The sequence below is a fragment of the Rhinolophus ferrumequinum genome, chromosome 5 (assembly GCF_004115265.2).
Source record: "Rhinolophus ferrumequinum isolate MPI-CBG mRhiFer1 chromosome 5, mRhiFer1_v1.p, whole genome shotgun sequence".
Taxonomy (NCBI): domain Eukaryota; kingdom Metazoa; phylum Chordata; class Mammalia; order Chiroptera; family Rhinolophidae; genus Rhinolophus; species Rhinolophus ferrumequinum.
The window spans coordinates 19,164,975-19,175,396 of NC_046288.1; the positions used below are offsets into that span (position 1 = coordinate 19,164,975).

The window sequence follows — 10,422 nt, forward strand, 5'->3', positions numbered from 1 at the left end:
ATATTCCCTAAGCTTTACTTTACATCCCCATGACTATTTTGTAATTACCCATTTGTACTTCCTAATCCCTTCACCCTTTTCACCCTGCCCCTTGAACCCTTCCCATATATCACCCCAAAAAATCAAATACCTATCTGATATCCTACATAGTTATTACAAAATTATTGACAATATTCCTTATGCTATATGCTACATCCCCATGATTACTGTGTAACAACCAATTTGTACTTCTTAATCCCTCCCTTCCCCTTTCTTCACCCACATCCCCAACTCCCCTCCCATCTGGCAACTATCAAAATCTTCCTTGTATCTATGAGTTTGTTTCTGTTTTATTTGTTTATTTTGTTCTTAGATTCCATATGTAAGTGAAATCACATTGCATCTGTCTTTCTCTGTCTGACATACTCCACTCAGCACAATACCCTCCAGGTCTATCTATACTGCTGCAGATGGCAAGAACCCATTCCCTTCCACGGCCGAGCAATATTCCATTGTACATATGTACCATCTACTGTGTATCCATTCATCCATCGATGGACACCCAGGCTGCTTCCACATCTTGGCTATTGCAAACAATGCTGTAATGAATATATGAATGTACACATCCCCTCAAAGTAGTGTTTTTGCTTTCTTTGGATAAATATTCAGAAGTGGGATTACTAGGTCCTTCAGTATATCTTTTTATAGTCTTTGTTTCAAAGTCTATTTTGTTTGGTATAAGTATTGCTACCCCAGTTTTTTTCTTTTTTGTTTCTATTTTCATGAAATACCTTTTTCCATCCCTTTACTTTCTGTCTGTGTTTTTTTTTTTTAATTTTTAATTAAAGTTTATTGGGGTTACAATTGTAAATAAAGTTGCATAGGTTTCAAGTGTGCACTTCTGTAAAACATCATCTATATATCACATTGTGGTGGTGGCAGACGAGGGTAAAAGGGATCAAATATATGGTGATGGAAGGAGAACTCTGTGTCTTTCCATCTGAAGTGAGTTTCTTTCAGGCAGCATATTTAAGGGTTTTGTTTTCTTATCCATTCAGCCCTCCTACATCTTTTGATTGGAGCATTTAATCCATTTACATTGAAAGTAATTGTTGATACATATGCAGCTATTGCAATTTTATTCATAATTTTGATTTTTTTTTTTCTGTCTTAAAGAACTCCCTCTAACATTCCTCACAATACTGGTTTGGTGGTGATGAACTCCTTTAGCTTTTCCTTGTCTTGGAAGCTCTTTATCTGTCCTTCAATTTTACATGATAGCCTTGTTGGATAGAGTAGTCTTGGTGTAGGTCCTTGCTTCTTATCACGTTAAATATTTTGTGCCACTCTTTTCTGGCCTACAAAGTTTCTGTTGAGAAATCAACTGATAGTCTAATGGGAGTTCCCTTATAAGGTGCTGGTTACCTTTTTCTTGCTGCTTTTAGGATTCTCTCTTTGTCTTTGACCTTTGCCATTTTAATTATAATGTTTCTAGGTGTGGGCCTATTTGGGTTCATCTTGTTTGGGACTCTCTGCACTTCCTGGACTTGTATGTCTATTTCCTTTGCCAGGTTAGGAAAGTTTTCAGTTATTATTTCTTCAAGTAGGTTCTCAATCCCTTGCTTTCTTTCTTTTCCTTCTGGTACCCCTATGATGCAAATGTTACGTTTGATGTTGTCCCAGAGGTCTCTTAAACTGTCCCCATCCTTTTGGATTCTTTTTTCTTTTTGCTGTTCCGATTGGATGTTTTCTGCTACCTTTTCTTCCAAATTGCTGATTTGATCCTCTGCTTTATCTAGTCTAGCGGTGATTCATTATAGTGCATTCTTCATTTCGGTTACTGTATTCTTTACTTCTGACTGGTTCTTTTTTATGGTTCCTATGTCCTATTGAAGTTATCTCTGTTGATGTGCTTACTAAGATCCTTGGCATTCTTATAACCATTGTATAACCATTGTTCATTGTTTTGAATTCGGTCTCTGGTAGGTTGCTTACCTCCATTTCGTTTAGTTTCTTTTCTGGATTTTTTTCCTGTTTTTTTCATTTGGAATGTATTTTTTTGTTTCCTCATGTTGGCTGCCTCTCTGTGTTTGTTTCTATGTATTAGGTAGATCTGCTACCATGTTTCCCCGAAAATAAGACTTAGCCGGACCATCAGCTCTAATGCGTCTTTTGGAGCAAAAATTAATATAAAACCTGGTCTCACTTTACTATAATATAAGACTAGGTATAATATAATATAATATAATATAATATAATATAATATAATATAATACCGGGTTTTATATTAATTTTTGCTCCAAAAGACATATTAGAGCTGATGGTCTGGCTAAGTCTTATTTTCGGGGAAACGTGGTATGTCTCCCAGTCTTGGCTGGTGTCCTTACGTAGTAGATGCCCTGTGGGGCCCAGTGGCACAGTCTTCCTGGTCCCCTGCTCTGGGTGCTCTAGGAGTGTCCCTTGTGTGGGTTGTGTGTGCCTCCTGTTAGACTTAAGCCTTGATTGCTAATGGCATGTCAGTGGGTGGGATTGATCTTTAGGCTGACTGGCTGTGGGTTTGGCCACATCCACCACTTATGGGCTGCTATGCAGGGGGCTTACCCCACTGAGTGGGATTTGCCCCAGTGAGCTCTGTGCCTGTTGAGACCACCCTTTGTATGTGTCACTTGTGGGGCTAATTCAGTGGTGTTCTGCTGTGGTCTGAAGCCAACCTCCATGTATGTTGGTCCTGGGGCCTCTTGAGAGGGGCTCTGGTGCATACCCTGTTCACCCACTGCCTATGACTGTTCAGGGACTATTTGGTAGGGGCTACAAAGCGATCCATGTTTTTTTGCTGCCTGTGCTGTACCTGGAAGCACATGGGAGAGGCCATGCTATGAACCAAGGATGTATGCCATCAGTACCAGGCCTGGGATAGCTCTGCAAAATGACAGGACACCCAAGGCCTGCTGCCACCTGTTGGCTCCCTTAAGGTTCAGCTGCTGATAGAGCCTCGTGTGGTATGCAAGTTGGGTGAGGCAGAATCTTGGGGTCACTAGAGTGGAAAGAGTTGTGGTCACTGGGTTAATGTAAATTCTGGTTTGGTGCCAGTGCTGAGCCTGGAGCTACTCAGCAAAGTCTGAGAGCACACTGAAACCCGTCGCTGCCTACCTGGGATCTGTCAGATTCTGATAGTTTTCCAAGAAAGAGTGCAATTTGGGCAGGGCTGTCTGCTCTCAGAGAAAGTGATGGGGTAGTTGAGTGGGGCAGGGTCCTAGAGAGTTAGCAGAGGGGAACTGAAGAGCCCACCAGACCAATCAGATTCAGATTTGGCCGTGTGGGAGTAGGCTTAACACAGGGAAGATGATGCCAGCCTGCCTGCTGCAGGGGAGTAGCATTTACAGGGAAAATGCTGACTATCCTCCTATCTTCCCTTCTGCCCCCCAAAGCCACACACCTCAGTCTGCTCCCCACATACGTTTCTGATGCCTCCTGAGTCACCCTCCCTCTGCTGGAGCCCAAGGTCAGGTCTGTGAGCAGGTCTGTGCGTAGGCCGTTTAAGAGGATATCTGGGTTTCCCGCAGCCTTCTATCTCACCTGGATGGTCAGAATCCCCACTGTTTCTCACTGTCAGATGTTGTGGGGACTGCTCTTCCAAGCATCAGTACTCTGGGTTGAGGAACCTTGCTTCTCTCGGGCAGGGGGACCTCCCAGGTTGAGATAATCCCTCCTGATTCTCAAACTCCACACAGAGGTTTGGGACCTGTTCCATTTCTGCCCCTCCTACCAGTCTCTATGTGGCTTCTTCTTTGGTATTTTTAGTCATAGGACTTCTGTTTGGCTAGACTTCAGATGGCTCTTTAGGTTAATTGTTCTGTAATTTAGTAGTAATTTTAATGTATTCATGGAAGGATGCAGGCACAGTGTTTATCTACTGTGCCATCTTAGATCTTTTAAGATTTGTGGGGGTTTTTTTGTTTTGTTTTTAAAGATTTTATGGGGGAAGGGGAACAGGACTTTATTGGGGAATAGTGTGTACTTCCAGGACTTTTTTCCAAGTCAAGTTGTTGTCCTTTCAATCTTTGTTGTGGAGGGTGCTGTTCAGCTTCAAGTTGTTGTCCTGATTTCAGTCTTAGTTGTGGCGGGCGCAGCTCAGCTTCAGGTCCAGTTGCCGTTGCTAGTTGCAGGGGGCGGAGCCCACCATCCCTTGCGGGACTCGAGGAGTTGAACTGGCAATCTTGTGGTTGAGAGCCCGTGCTCCAATGAACTGAGCCATCCGGGAGGCAGCTCAGCTCAAGGTGCTGTGTTCAATCTTAGTTGCAGGGGGCAGAGCCCACCATCCCTTGTGGGACTTGAGGAATTGAACTGGCAACCTTGTGGTTGAGAGCCCACTGGCCCATGTGGGAATCGAACCAGCAGCCTTCGGAGTTAGGAGCACAGAGCTCCAACTGCCTGAGCCACCGGGCCAGCCCAAGATTTGTTTTTTTAAGGATTCCTGAAATATTGCTTATATGTATGAAACGATAGCATAATTTTCCATTTGTCCATCAGTGGAGATTTTTCTTATTCACACAGTTTATGTTATTGCTTAGTCTCTGGAGAGGGACCCAATTCCACCAACTTTTCCTTTGGATTCATTTTGTTTGCAGTCCACAACATTAAATTTTTAAGGTACTGAGAGACAGAGGAGAGAATGATGTGAAAGAGCAGTATTATATTAGTGGGCCTTTGTAGAGGTGATTCAGGTATCTCCCTGTGGTTCTAGCAAAGAATGAGATATACCTATAGCAGGAGCTGTGTGTTTCAGAGCCTAGGGCCAAGGCTTATTTGCCGCTGAATTCTGAGTTCCCTCAGTTCTCAGTGCAGAGCTGCTGGCTCCCCATATTAAGTCCCAGGAAGGTTGACATCCTGGTTGTCCCATGTATCACCAATAACCTCGACAATATTAATTCTGAACATTTCTATTATGTTTTTATAGTTTATAAATTCCGTCTCCCTATTTTAATTCACTATTTATTAGGAAAGCTTTGCAAAGTAAGTATTATAAGCCTGCTACACTTTTTTTTTTTACTCTTATGAGACTTAAAGAAATTAAGGGTCTTTTCCCCAAAATATGTCTTCCTTAACTGGTTTGGTTCCTCACAATCTGGCTCCACAGGTAGAACCCTTGGGAATTTCTAATTTTATTAATGACTCTAAAGCACATGTTAGTTACATCCATATATTATTCAGAGAATAAGGGAAGGCATGCAAAACATGCATGTGATCCTTCTGTGGCTTGAGTTCTATTACAGTACTCATAAACAGGACTTAGTAGGACCGTCCAATATTGGACAGGTTCTTGTCTATCCATTTTTTCTAAATATGATTAGTTTTGATTTACTTCAGTGAGTGGTTTCAGAAATAACTTCCATGTAAATATTAATATTACTCAAGCTTAACTCTTATAGCACCCAAGGCTAAGAGAATCTTTAAAACCAAGGCTAAGAGAATCTTTAAAACCAATTTGAGCTTGTCAAATTGGATGCTATTAGGATTTAAGATGGGCTGGAGCCTGGATTAAGATAGTATTGGCTATGGTGGGGTGACTGATAAACATTTATTGAACAATTGAATGGTTCTAAGTATAGTTCATTTTTACTTAGTATTATTCTATAGCAAGAATAAGAGTTTTGTTAATTTTATAATGCCATTAACACAACAGTGGGACTAACAGATTCATAGTTTTACTCCAATATTCTGGATGTGATCAGTAACTACAGCCCTTCTGAATTGTCCTGAAATTTTTAGAATAAACAAAAGCCTGTGTTGACAGCAAAAACTTCAGGTGTTTTGTTTCCTTTGTTGGTAGATTAGGAGTGTCCATAAGTTATTAAATATATTAGTAAAGAAGGAATGAAAATTGCTACTCAAATCCTTTTTGCTCTCTCCATTTTATGGAAATGTTATAGCTGATCTTTTTTTCTCTTAGCCACTGGGTCTTAAGAACTGTAGATGGCAATCCAAGCACAAAAATGATTGGGTTTGCTAAATTTAGTCATGGATTTTGCTTTTCCTAGCGGCACAAAATTATATTGCTATAGGAGGGCAGCATATCAGGAAAAGAATCATAAAAACAAAAGCAAATCTCAAAGAAATAAGAAACAAGATAATTTTTTTTTGCAGCCTTTCCTTTACATGTAAGTTTCACTACATGTAAGTTTACAAAATGCAATTTTGGGCCCATGAGTTAATCAACAAATACTATGAAGGCATTTCAAACTATGGATAGTAGAAAATCTCAGTTACCATGGAAACAGGATATCATACATTAGAACAGGCCACATCATATAGAAGATTTAATTACAATGAAATGATAAATGAATAAAGGCATTTTTTAGCCAATTTGTGACTAAAATCCATTAAAAGTCCAGTTTCCAAGGAAACCCATATGTAAAAACAGTAATAAGAAAAATTATGGAATAAGATAAACTACATTTAAAAAAGATTTTGAAAAGATTACAGCAGCCCCATCAATTAAGAACATTTCTAATTTTAAAAGAATTACATTAGGATGAATACACACACACAAACACACACACACACACACACACACACACACACACACACACACAGCATGCCAAAAAATGTATATAAGTGGGCACTTTGGTCAATGTTACTCAAGCAGTAGTTTGCTGTAATCAGAAGTGTCTGTACTCTGATGGCAACCACTTTGAGCACCTCTTGTAATTGCAGAAGTCAAACGTAACTTGTATTTGTCTTTTGTTATCGGTATATATTAAGCATTACAACTTTAATAGTTTTCCTTTCTTAACATGTGTACACTTTTTTTGGCTCTCCTCTCTCTCTCTCTCTCTCTCTCTCTCTCTCTCTCTCTCTCTCTCTCTCTCTCTCCATATATATATATATATATACATATATATATATATATATATACATATATGTTTGTTTTTTTGATAGAAAAATTCTCTAATCAAAACAAATTTGTATGTTGATACTTATGACTTAACTAGAATAAATCTGTCCAAATTTTAATTGTATTAAGGACCAAACAGATATAATAACAAGAGTTCCCTTAAAACAGTGGGTCCTAGGTTCCATTGTAAGACCTCCTTAAAGCAAAATTCCAATTATTGAAATAATCCAAACTTTTCATTTATAGATGAAAACAATTATCTGAGAGGTCTACAATGCATATCACATGCAAACACTGAAGTATTGAAAGCCTTTTCCCCATATTCATAGTTTCAAAACATGAGAAGTGTCTGTTAGCTACTAAAAAACCACCAACAGACCTAATAAAAATACCTTAGAAAAGATATCTGTTAAGTTACCCTTAAATTTTGTGTTAACCTTGGTTTACCCTAATTTAATCCATACATATGAATATACGGACAATAAAAAAATACTCCTTTACTTTGTCTATTGCCTCAGAGCACTGTTTCCAGTTTTTACCATCTTGTCATGTGTATGATACAGAAATACAAGTTTCCTTCTGATATAGCCATCCTTTTGAATAGGTTAGTGTCCTTATATAATATTTACTTTCATTTACTGCATAAGCATCGTGGATCATTTTCCAATTAAAAAAATTTTATTTAGTGACTTCCTTAATGAGTGTGACTTTTAAAAGAATTCAGAAATGTCTCAAAAATAAACTTTTATCATTTAGTTTTCAGTTTCAGCTACTAGTACCTATAAAGGATCTTAGATGGCTGAACCCTAAAGACAGATCATTCCTATATACGAGCACCCATTCTGTTCTGTGCAGGAAAGTCATGTGATCTCACTGAATTCCCAGCCACAAAATTAAATTACCTTCAAAAATTAACATGAGTTTTGTGCCTTGTAGAATTGTTAGTTGGATATCTCATTGTCATACAAAAAAGCATTCAGGCCACACATTGTTACAAAACAGCAGGATAATGTAGCATACTGTATACAATGAGATTAACTTTAGATAGAAGGAGGGAGTGGTATAGAATCAACATTTTGTCTACCATAAAAATACCTAACTTCTATGACACTCACAAACAATGAAAAGACAGTTTGATAAATCAAAGATTTGTAAAAACTATGCACAAAGCCCCCAGTATTTGGGAAAAGAGGAAAGGTTTATGCAAGTAGCAGTTTTAAAAATGTAACTTTTTTTCTATTATCAATTACACATTAGCATACACACACTAAGTGAAAACACGCTACAACCCATGTCTGGAAAAGCAGTTCAACATTTCCTAAATTGATTTTTCCCTCACATTTATTGTATAATGTAGCCGTTGATACTGTACAAGTACAATTCAGCAATGTATAATTACTTTTAAACAAAGACAAAGGAATTTTCTCCCTCAAAAGAAGTTTTAAACATCAAAACCTATGTTTACAAAAATTTAAGTCTTTCAGCAGTCTGAATATTTCAAATGGAAACCATTACAAGCTCCTCAAATGTTCTTTATATTCCAAGTGTGTCAACCTAGTTATCTAGCATAGAGTCCTTCAAAGATCCTTCGGTCTCTCTGTCTTCACTGGACGGCTGTTTCTTACCACTGGGCTCACCTTGGCTTTCTTCACTGCTGTCTCCGTTATGTTGTGGTTGATTTCTGTCTTGAGTATCAGATCCTCCATTTAGTCTTTGAACCTGTTTGTTCCTTTTCTAGCTTTCTGTCTGGCCCTTTCTTCCCTTGATCTTTGGTTTGATTTGCTTCTTCATGCTTCTCTTTGCTCAGCAAGAGATTTATTCAGTACTTGTGTGATTACAGAATCTCCTTTACCAACTCAGAAACACGTTTCTTAAAGTTGTTATAAAACACCTTAGACTTTGCCACGATAATCTGACTTACTTTGAATCACTGTATTTTTTTTCAGTGTGGTAATCATGTGTGTGTGTTTCTGAGCTGGTTGCATTGTGACCTGAAGTGAAGTAAGCTCATCCAAGGCCTCAGTACATATGTTCACATCAAGGTTATCAATTCTGAGTGAGTTTTTTTATTTCAGCATGTATCCTTTGTATCCATTGATATGTCTCGTTTGTTCTCCACTTTCTTACCTTCTGGTTTCTTTCCTTCGTGTTTATTCCATTGCTCAGTTTCCATTTGTTCCTCTGTCTTGTGTTTTCTATCTGCTGCTTCTTTCTCATGTTGGCCTTTCAGCATATTTCTTCTATGAGCAGTCTGAAAGTTCCTTCCAATGTTTTTTCATCTTTTCGCCTTCTTGATCATCTCCTTCCTCTTCAGAACTAGAGGTTGATGTAATCCCTGTTTTAGCTAAATTTTTCCTTTTGATTCAATTTCTTTCTTCCTCTCTTTTGTTGGCTAGTACTTATTATCTTGGCTTATCTTCTTCTGTCTGGCTTTAATTATCTTTTTAAAGCTGCTTTTTAGGTTGTTTTTCTTCTTGCTCCCTTTTCTTACTTTTGTCTTCTTCGGTTCCCATGTCACTCTCTGAAGGACAGGTCTATTTTACCATTTTGGCTCTGCCTGTTGGTTTTGGAACCTTGACTTCTGTAGCTGCAGGTCATCCTCTGTGAGGACCACTTTTAGATTAACAGAGGCTGTTGGCACTACTCCTGCCTCCTTGGTTTCTACTTGCTTTTCTGCCTTTCTGTCTCTTCTGGCAGCTTTTGGAGTGGTTATGTCAGTTGCTTTAGTCACATCCTTATTGCTGGCTTTTTCTTCATGGTCAGTATCTTCCTTTGAAACACTAGTTCTTTTTCTTCAACATCAGATGATGCATTCGATTGTTTAACTGATAGCCTGTTGACTTGAAAAGTTCACTTTTGGATTGTTATCTATTTCCCATAAGCCTTCATTAAAGCCTTTTCATTTATTTGGTTTTCCATACTCTCCGTATTTTCTGAGTAAGGAACTATATCCTTTGGGCCTAGAAAAGCAGTCTCATGAGTTCCCAAAAGGGAAATGGGTAGTTTATTTGTGGGTGGCTTTACAGTTCCATTAGGAACTTCATCTACTTTTGCTGGACAAGAAGGATAACCTGTCATCTTGATGAAGATGAGGTCTCCAGGTTCGAAATGGCGAGTCATGTTTCGCGAGGACCGAGGGGCGATGGGCGAAGCTGAAGTCGGAAGCCCAGGGAGGAGGTGCTGCAGTATGGACGGAGGAGGAGATGAGGGAGGAAGCACTGGAGACGAGGGCTGTCGGGGCGGCAGAACCCGGAGGATGCATCGGGGTGTCCTGATGCTCCTGCTGGGCCTGTGGGTGCTGAGGCTGCAGTGGCGGGTGGGCTGCCTCTGCCTCTGTCCACGTGAGCCACCTGTGCCACCAGCTGCCACAGAGGCGTCTCAGCCGCAACAAATCACTACCGCTGTGGCAGTCACTGCACTGCTTGAACTCGTATGTCTTGTGAGAATCATGAGCATATCATAATGACAATAACACACATGCTTTCTCCACAGAATAATAAAATACTTGTTTGACTGCAAAGTATTTATGCATCTAATGTTTAGAATAT

The 10,422-nt window shown here is 39.3% G+C and overlaps 1 pseudogene; it reads right to left on the bottom strand.

Moving 5' to 3' along the window:
- Positions 1 to 8,428: 8,428 nt before the first annotated feature.
- LOC117022524 (PC4 and SFRS1-interacting protein-like) lies at positions 8,429 to 9,994 on the bottom strand (annotated as a pseudogene).
- Positions 9,995 to 10,422: the final 428 nt, after the last annotated feature.